Source organism: Wyeomyia smithii, chromosome 1, assembly GCF_029784165.1.
Source record: "Wyeomyia smithii strain HCP4-BCI-WySm-NY-G18 chromosome 1, ASM2978416v1, whole genome shotgun sequence".
Lineage (NCBI taxonomy): Eukaryota > Metazoa > Arthropoda > Insecta > Diptera > Culicidae > Wyeomyia > Wyeomyia smithii.
In genome coordinates, this window is record NC_073694.1 from 16,504,991 (window position 1) to 16,515,778 (window position 10,788).

Consider the following 10,788-nt stretch of genomic DNA (forward strand, 5'->3'; position numbering starts at 1 on the left):
AATCAGCAGAAGGCATATTTGGAAACCAAAAAGGGCCAACGGAGAAAATGACTTTGGACCAGACTAAAAATCGTTGAAAAACAATTCTATAAATCAAAAAGGACCGAACAATTGTTAAAAATTAGGTTCAACATTGCGAAACTTCTAAATGCAGAAATATCGAGGCTTGAAATTTCTAACTAACTAAAGGAAAACACTTTAAAGAAAAGTCCAAATAGAGACTCCAAATTCATCTCAGGATAGTCAAAAAAAAACTCTGACAAAGGTCTTCAAAAATCTCAAAATGATTCCAAATTAAGCGCAGAATCTCCGAAAACCGATTCTGAATGCCAGAAAAGACAAAAAATGATACCTAAATAAATTTAAAAACATCATAAACACTTTAAAGGCCAGAAAAAAAAACAAAAAAGATTGGGCCCAGAACTGCGAAAAATTGCTTTCTAAATTAATAAAAAAATGAACCCAGATGGCCAGGATAGAAACGTCATAAATCAAAGAAAAAATGTTTTTGAAAGTTGGAAGGCACCCACAAAAGTTTTCAAATTCAGTTCAGAATCACCGTAAATTTTTTCTAATGGTCAGAGTTGGACAAAAATATCCGAATTGAACTTACAACTGGTGATAAATGCTTCAAATTGCTAGATAAGGTTTAAAAAATACAAGAAAACAATCCAAATCGAGCTGAAAATAGCTGTAAAAACGCTTCTAAGAACCAAGAAAAACCAAAAGAGAACATTATCAGAAATTGAACATAAAAACGATTCGAAAATTAATGAATATAGCTTAAAAATTTAGCCTAAAATAAACTTAAAATCTGTATGAAACACTGCAAAAAGGTTAAAAATTAAAATGAGGTTCTAAATTACCGGAAAACGTTTCTGAAGACCAGAAAGGTCAACAAAGAAAATAATTTCTAATATTTCTCAGATTTTTTTTGAACTTTTTACCCATCAACAAACATTCAACTTTTTCAAAGCGAACAGTGTAAAGGATGTCCCACATCAAATTGTATTGCGAAAACAACGCTGTCAAAAATTATCGATCCTTTTGAAACTTTCAGACAATAAAATATAACGCATTAGTAAGCTTTTGGCATATTTACTTCATTCAAGATCAATGTCATAAGCATTCGCTTGCTATAGCTATTCTGTACGGAAACCACTTTTTTTCATGTCCTCCTCAAATTTGACTTCCCTGGAATGCTTTCCTAGTGCCTGCTTCATAACAGCCCAGTATTTTTCGATAGGCCTTAGTTCCGGTGCGTTGGGGGGGGGGGGGGGGTTCATGGCCTTGGGTACGAAAGTAAACCCCGTTGGTTTCGTATCACTCCAGGACATAATTTGATTAGTGGCACAAAGCTAGATTCGACTAGCTGGCTGGAAAACGCTCAAAATGTTTCCAAATTTAGCTCAGAATCATAGTAATTTGTTTCCAAAGGCTGATGAAGGACAAAAAAAAACAAATTGAACTTAAAATCGTCGAAAAATGTTTCCAATTGCTAGAAATGGCCGAAAAATGTTTCAATTAGGCTAAGAACAAACACAAAATTAGGCTGAGAATAACTGAAAAACGCTTCTAAGAACCAAAACAAAAAAACAAATAAAAAAATGATAAAAAATTAAACCGAAAAACCATTTCGATAGCAAGAAATAGGGAAAAAAATTATTCCAAATTGAGCTTTCAAGTTTTATAGATGCTGCAGTGACAAATAATGATTTTCAATTAAGTTCAAAACTGAGAAAAAACTGTTAAGCCATATTTGGTCAAAGTACAAAAGAATACAAATCATGCTAAAAATCATCGGTGACACTCCAAAATATAATCCACATGGCAATAGTAAAAGCATAACCCAAATTAATCCACCTAGCGACGAGACTTAGCCTTTCTCTTTGGAACTTATTACTTGTTTAAATAGATTTACACGAACACTTCAACTTTCGGAATAAAATACAACTTGATAATATTAGCTTATGGCCACTCCTGGCCAAGTTCTTCGATATGCCACAAGCTAAGGTCTTAGAGGCATTCTCGCAACCATATTTGCGAAATTTTTCTGAAAGCGAGGAGTCAAATTGTCGCAGACTATTTTTTCAGGGTTAAAAGTTAAAGAGAGAACTGAACACAAAGATCTTAAGCTAAGCGAGCCTATGAGAGCCGAAAACCGCTTCTAATGGCCTGAAAATACTCAACTCGAAATCACTGGAAAACGTAGCTAGAAACTAGAAAAAGTCAACAGGAGTAATAGTTTTAAATCAAACCCAGGTTCATCGAAACACAATTCTACGGATGAGAAAAGACCAAAGAATTTAATCAAATTAAGCAAGGATTTTTGGATGATTCAAATTGACATTGAAGCGCTTCTAGAAAAATGACCCCAAATTTAGCTAACAAAAAACCCAGAACCCCTCTAAAGGTCAAAAAAAACCCAAACATGAATTTTAAAAAAGCTCAGAATAACCGGAAAATCGTTTTGAACACCAGAAAATGGTAAAAATAATCTCAAAATAAATTTAGAATTACTCAAAATCATTAATAAAGGCCAGAAATGGGTAAAAAATGATCCCAGATTAAGCGCAGAATCTGCGGAAACCGCTTCTAAAAGCTGGAAAAGGCAATAAAAAGATACCGAAATAGACTTGTCAATTAAAGGCTTTGAATTGACTTGTCAATTAAAGGCTTTGAAAACCCCAAAGAAGATTATCCTAAATTAAGCCCAAGCCCAGCAAAAAATGTTTCTTAGGACTATAGAAATTAAAAATAAAATAGTTCCCAATTTAGTTCGAATTCTTCGCTTCCAAAAAACACAAATTAAATGGCACTAAGAAACTCAGTTTCTAAGAAAAAGACAAAAAATGATCTCTCATTTAGCTGAGAATAACCGACAAATACTTCAAAATGCCAGAGCTACAAATGATTCCAAATTGAGCTGAGAATAATCGAAAAATGATTCACAATGCCGAAAAAGGCAAAACACGGTCACCAAATAAGCTCAAAAGCGTTAGAAAACATTTTTAAGGTTTAAAAATTAATTATATCAACTTAAACCAGACCAACTGATAATACGTTTAGGAGAACAAAAATGAAAATGTGTGTAGAATCACCGAAAAACGGTTCTCCAAATCAGAAATAGCCAAACTAAGCTGATACTTGTCAAAAATACCACCAAAGACCGAAAGATGACATCAAATTTGAAGGCTCGAATTGGCTTTCTAAAAATGATCCTAAATTGGGCTCCAAATTGCCAAAACCATAAAAATATCAAAAAAAAGTCATCTAACCATAACCATAAACCATAAAAAATATCAAAAAAAAAGTCATCGATTAGTATAGGTAACTTTAAAACAATGACAGATAAATTGAAACTTCTACGAAAAGTACGCTAGAAGGAACAATCGTGGAATTTTCTATCAAAAATCATAGAATGTAAATTTACTCAAACACTATCCCGTTTCATTTTAAATTCCTGACATAAGAAAATCAGTTCAATTTCTAAATAGAAGTTCGGAATTTCAAAACAAAATAGTAGTTTTAGGTGTAGTTGTTTTCAAGTTATTGGATATATTACGACTGGATTTTGAAAATTCGTTCAAACTCGTGTAATACTTTATAACCTCACCCGCTTCGAATTTTCTTTTTTTTTTCTATAGGAAACTAAAATATTCTCTCACCAACATAACATTTTGTAACATAAAATCAACATCGAAAAAACAGTTAAATAATACAAGCGAGCTTTTTCATGGTATGTAAATCTCCGTAGGAGGATTCAAATTTGAATTCGGTATTAAATGGGTAAACATTAGCCCAGGTTTTCACCCAAACACTGCTGAAACTAGCTTCCAATAAATGCAAATCCGAAACGTGCACGGCAACCAAGTGCCGCGAACTTTTCCCAGCTGTGCACACTCCCCCTACCCTTCTTAGGTTAACGTTGTTCAGCCAACGACGGAGGAGACGGCCTTTACGTAACCAAGTACGGATTTGAGGTCAAGCTGACTGATGGCAGTTTCGGAAGTTTCAAATTTAAGTTGATTATTATTGTGTGAGAGAGCGAGCGAGAGTGCGAAAGAAAGAGAGGCAGGAATGATTTGCATTGCCAGCCACGGTCATCCGCGGATGATGATGGTCTTGGTCGTAGGAAACCTGCAGGACAGTTTCAGTCAGGGGTGTATCTCGTTAACAATGCGGATACGTTATTCAAGAGATCGGATGGTGGAATAAATTGATTATAACATACCGGGGGTAAAATGTTAGATGTGGGATTATGTCGCTTCTTTAGAGGGACGATCGATAACATCCTAGAGGGGTCTCCCGCGAGGTGATGTTTATTAGTGATAATTAATCACTCACGGAGCTGCGGTTATACAGCTTAGCTAGCTTTCTACCTTTAAGTGATATGCCGTTTGTGGTCATTTTACTCGTCCAGATTATGTTCCGGTAACAAAAACAGCCAAGTAATCTAATCAAGCCGACTGTAAAGTCTGCGAACGAAATCGAAAGATATTTTTTCAACCTGAGAGCAATATGGACTCACGAATCGAATACTGAGCCCTTATTCAACATGTGACCAACAGTCGTTCGAGTCATAGCAGAATTGAATGATTGAATAATACGTATCATGAACGCTCCAGGTGCCTCGCATTCTCCCCTTTGCTCACGGAAGGTCCTGCAGCCAGTTGAACTTTGCGTTGCACTGCTAAACCGACTTGGAGGAGGAACGGCGGCGTCGGGAAATTGCTAAGAAAGAGAAAGTAGTTCGACGGGTTGGGCCCACAACAGCCAGCACAGAATCTCCCGTTTTGGTAGCCTTCGCATTGCAGTGGAGCGGAACTCGTTTCGGGATGCATCTCAGAGTGGGTAAATGAAGTTTTGTTTTTTTTTTTCTTTCTGATTTCTCAGTCACCGCAAGTAATTTGGCCATTTATGAATTCATCAAAATTTCGCGAACACCAATTAAAAACCGGCAGCAGCATAAGATACCATCATGGGCTGGGGTGCCCATGTAATCGGATTATGCAACCTGTCGCTGTGTGTCTCTCTCTCACAACTTTTGAGCAGGTTTCTTTTTCGGAATGGGGCGGTGGATGTGGTGACACCAAAAAATCAACTACTTAAAAGATGAGTATTTCACAACGAAGCTCTGTCCCCCGGCTACAGTATCATTATGCTTCACTGATGGCTCTCTGTCTCAATCTCCTCCACTGCCAGGCCTTTGAGAAATTCGGCACCTTTCCTGCAGCTTAATTTTCACTCTAGCGGGCGGGTGTCATCTTCTTTCGGTTAAAACCGGTTGATCATCCTATTGATTATGTTTTGGTTCGTAACAATAACCGGTAAGCAAATTGACAACTTGACACCGTGAAATCAATTGAGGCTGTGTGGTTTTGTTTGCAATATTATTAGCTAACGTTAGTTGGTCAGCAACTTTTTATGTTTTCGCCTGGAATTAGGTGATGAAAGTTACGGTTGTGATCGGAAACATTTACCCTTAAGTAATGCAATTTTTTGGATGACCTTTATCAAGCGTATAATTATGTTTGTATCGATGCTTAGGTCTGCTAAATCTGCTTCATGTCTGTTGAATATATACGCTTAATGGCCTCTATGTTATATCTTGGGCACAACGCATTGAGCGAAATCAAATCAAAATTTGAGCGAAATAGAAGAACCAAATTAATTTTTTGTACCAATATCAGTATCGAATACCGAGTATCGTACCAATATCAGCTCGAATTTCGTTTTATTTTGGCCTTTAGAAGCATTTTCCGCGTTTCTGAGCTAAACTTAGGATCTTTTTTATTTAGTCTTTTTCGCATAAGATTCAAAGCGCCAAAACCGCTCCTACAAGTCAGAACAAGAAAAAAAAACTCAAATTCAGCTCAGGATCATCGAGAAATTATTAAAGGTTTTGCCTGTTCCCCTTTAAGTGGTGTTTTTCAACATTCTTTTTCAAACGATGAGCTTAGTTGGATTTTGAAACATTTTTCGATACTCCTGATGGTCTTTCCAGGTTTTTCGATGTTCGGGATCACTTGAATAAATTTTCATTGTGCTAAGAAGACGATTTAAATCGAAAATCACAGGTTTTTTTATGTTCACAATAGAATTTTTTGATTCTTAGATGTCCACCATAACCACCTTGCGTCTCCATTGAAAAAAACTACTGATTTGCAATGTCATGCTACAAACCGTAGTTTGCCGTCTTAGAAAAAGGCTTTTGAACCTTTTTTGCCATTTTGTAATGTTCAAGACCTTAGGAGCCTCATCGTTTGATATTTTACGTTGCAGGAGCTTTCTCCAATGGAGACGCATGGTGGTTATGGTGGACATTGAAGATTAACCAAATTCTATCTCCAAAATAGATATACCTCTGTGAAAATTTGACAATTTGTGTAAAATTTCCTGAGAATCTCAGAAAAAAATCAAACGATGCGGTCTTCTGGATCTTATTTTTCCCCAATTCTTATTTTAAGCCTTAGAGTCTCTGAAGACATTTCCCCACCTACCATTTTCCAAATTATTTTCTTTTCCAAAATTTCGATTCAAACTTTTCGAAATTAGCGCAATTTAAAAATTCATAGCACAAGTATCAAAATTGTGATTTTCGGTTTCTTTTTGTTATTCGATTCGGAACTTGTTTGTTTGTTTGTTTATTTTTATTAGAGACCATTTAACCATAATGGTCATTCGGGTCATTCGGAACTGTAATGGTTGTATGCTTTACTATTTTCCTGATTTTTTTCTTTTTATTTATTGGTTACTTTCCAATGTGAGACCTTCCTTTTTTTGAAATAAACTTGGGATCATTTGCTGTCATGGTATTTGAAGAAAGGCAATTCTCGCTGAAGCCAGGCCACTAGTTACACGAAGTTCGATTAAGCCCAGTAAAAAATAATGATTGCACTCAAACTTGTTTCAGTTAGTGGACCCCTTGTTTTGCTTCCAAATGTCGGCCTGAGCATTGGAAACGCGTTTTAACGATTGAATTCAAGATGGCAGCGAGTTCAAGATTGTGGTTACAAGTTTAAACACTGTATATGAAAGCTCTAGATCTTTTCTGTATATAATAACGTGCTGTTTGTAGAGGGTTTTGGAGCGAATTTTGAAACATCGAATCAACCAACAAAAATCGAACCAACAAAAAAAAATCATTTTTAAAGACCTTGTATCACAAGTGGCCAAGTTTCAGTGAGAATTTCCAAGATGTACGATTCTGAGTTTAATTTGGGATTTTTTTTTTCTTGACATTTTCTGGCCTCTAGACTTTAATGGGTTTTGCGATAATTTTGAGCTTAATATTTTGGGATCATTCTAGTCTTTACTGGGCTTTCACGATTTTGAGCTGTAATTGGGATCGCTTAAATGAATTTTCTGATTTGCTCATGAATTTATAACCAAAAAATTATGAACTAAAACTATGATAATTGACGTTAAAATATGAAATGGCTGACAAATACTTTTGTGGTAATTCGAAGCATTTTTTTCTGCCTTCAAAGGCGTTTTCCAACAGTTCTGAGCTTACTTTGTGAACTTTTCGTGTTTGATTGTGATTTGGGTAGTCCCACTCCTGGAAAGATGGACCACCTACAGTGACGGACAAAACAATAGGACCACTTGGACATGTTTTCTTGCATCAATCAAATAACTCAGTTAAAGAATCTCCTAACCAGTACAGTATGTGTTATTGATTGATGGATAGTAGCACTACAAATCGGTGCTATTAAATAAGTAAAAGTGTTACTATTTCAGTTTAACAAAAACAAAAACAACTTTTATTGGTTCAATTTATGTGACAAAATAAAAGAACCATTTTGCAAAATATAAGTTCTGGAATGATTCAGGTCAAAGTTCTTGATCGAATGTTAATATTTTGTTGTATATCCCTTATTTCTGATAACCTCCCGAACTCTCTTCGGCATAGAATCGACCAATGCGTGACATGTATCAAATGGGTATGGCATACCAAACCTTTTGCACTTTTGACCACAGTTCTTCTTTGTTTCGTGATTTTGACGGGCCAATCAACTTCTTAACAATGGACCACAAGTTTTCGATTGGGTTTAAATCCGGGGATCAGGCTTGTAAACGGTCACCATTTTCATTTGATCTCGCTTCCTTAGCGTGCGTCACAGTCGGCTTTCGCTCGTAAATGTAAAATAACCAAACCATCGCCGCTCAGCTCACAGAAAGAAAAGGATAGTCAAACGACACTCACGTATCAAAGAGATGCACACTGTCAATCGTTTAGAAATGTTATTTCGGCCTATTTCTGTCTACTTCGTTCATTTATGTTGAGAAATATTATTACAAGATCAATAATATAAATAATTTCCAGAATACACGCACTCAACGTGCGTAATTCTCATTTCTAGAAAAAATGTCAAAATACTTTTGAGGAAAATAACGTCGTGATGGCGATACTCATTTGACATGTTTGTTTAAGAATGTATTCAGACAGCAAGCCTTGGTAACGTCAAAGGCAGTGAAAAGTGGTTCTACCGTGACCATTTCGAAGCCTGCCGGATATTGAGCGAGCCATTCCAGCACGTCGATTTTCCTATCACAAAACCACTTTTTTACTGAGCGTGCAGTGTGTTTCGGATCGTTGTCTTGCATAAAAGTCCATTTAAGTGGCATGTCCCACTCTGCATAGGGGAGAATGATAGTCTCTAATATCTCTGCGTACAGATATTGGTTCATTTTTTGCTTAATCCAAAATATAGGACCAACCCCATACCACGAGAAGCATTCCCAAACTATTATGTTTCTACCTCCATGCTTGAATGTTTTAGTGGTGTACTCAGGCTTGTATGCAGCATCGGTTGGACGTCTGACTCATCTCTTTCCATCAGATCCGACCAAATTTATCTTGCATTCGTCGGACCAGAGTATGTTTCTCCACTTTTTGCCATTTTCGGGTCCGACCCTATCCAAATGGTCCCTAGCAAACTTCAGCCGGTTTTGTAGATGTCTTTTGTTAAGCAATGGTACTTCTCGGGGGCTTCGTCCGACAAGATCTTGCTCAACAAGTCTTCGACGAACGGTTCTCGAGCTGACTGACAAACCCAACTCTTGTGTTATGCTTGCTGCTGATTTGAAAGGATCGACATTCGAAAGCCGCTCGATTTGGCTATCCTCACTACTAGTTGTTTTTCGTCGTCTTCCGGTCGGCAATCGCTGCTTTGGCGTTTTTAAAGCATTGAAACCCATAGTTTTCGATTTTCCAATGGCATTAGCAATGTCTCGCTGCGGATAGCCTTGTTTGCTTAGACTTACGATTACATTTCTTTCAGCTTCCGTACAATGTGCTGCTCGACCCATATTTCTCGGTTATTTTCTATCGGACTCTAGGTAAAAATGAAAAAAAAAGATTACTAAAGCCTCTTTCATATACCTGAGCTACTTACCTACGAGAATAAATAGAATTACGCAACTAAACTCTGAAAATTTATTTATAAACTGAAATCTGAAATTGTGGTCCTGTTTTTATGACCAACGGGTTTTTAACATGCTTGACTACTGTTTATTACTGGAGTCTATAACACAATCTCTTGTGTCGATGAAGCGGTATATGAAAATGTCAAACTAGTACCAGTGTTTGACATGTAGTGGCGCTTTGCTGCTTTTTGAAATGGCAGTTAAAGGGAGGTATTTGAATTTAGTATTTAAAGTGGTCTTATTGTTTTGTCCGTCACTGTACATCAAACCATGCTGGAGTTGATGTCCGCTTGAACAATTTTATAATTTTCAATGTTGTTTTTTATTTTTAAATTTCTGACGTTATTCCATTGTCCATTGTCCATGTCTTATGTCCATTTTCAAATACTTATAACTCAGTAAGTTTTTAACGGATTCCCCTAATTCTTTTTTTTTTTTTTTTTTTATTTGGTCTATTCACCATCAGGCGAGCAAGTGCCCCAATGGTGTAACTTAAAGCTAACAATAAAAAAAATATCTTTAGAGAGTCAATACATATAAAGAAACGGGAATACAACAATATGACATTACAACTAGTCAGATCTTAAAAAATATAAACGATATCGCCGACGAAGAAGCGTTCGAGATAAATTGAAGTCGAATAGAGCGGATACTCTATTAAATAATATAGAGCGAGATATTGCGCAATACAACGATTTGAGGCAGTAAATATCTGTAAATTCCTTAGCGGTCCTGAAGATGAATCCCAGAACTCTAGAGGCTTTGTCGATGGTAAACGAAATGTGAGGCTTGAATGTTAGCTGGGAATCCATAATAACCCCCAAGTCTTTAACTTGGTTTACGCGCTCGATTTCAGTTCCTAGCCAAGCGTATTTGTAATGTAAGGTCTGTTTTTTTCCTCGAAAATGATATAATCGAGCATTTAGATGGATTAACGTCCATACGGTTCTGATGGCACCAATCGGCAAAAATATCTAGCTGACGTTGAAGGAAGTGGCAGTCTTCAATTGTGTGAACTTCTAGATAGAGTTTGAGATCATCCGCGTAAGACAACCGTGGTCCTTTAATAACTAGGTTCACGTCATTAAAATAGAGCAGGAAGATAAGCGGTCCTAGGTGACTTCCCTGCGGTATTCCAGACGTAGCGTCAAAATAAGAGGATTGGCAATCCGCAATAGCAACGGCAATTCTTGCCATGATCGATTTGAAAATTAGTTATGCGTCCACCAAAATGCGAAAATTGTGATTTTTTATGCTAACTAGTGTAGCATTGAAAAATGTACAGGGTGACAAAAAAGTCCGGTCACACAGGAAAATCTCAATATTTCAAAGAATAAGAAAGAAGAAAATCTG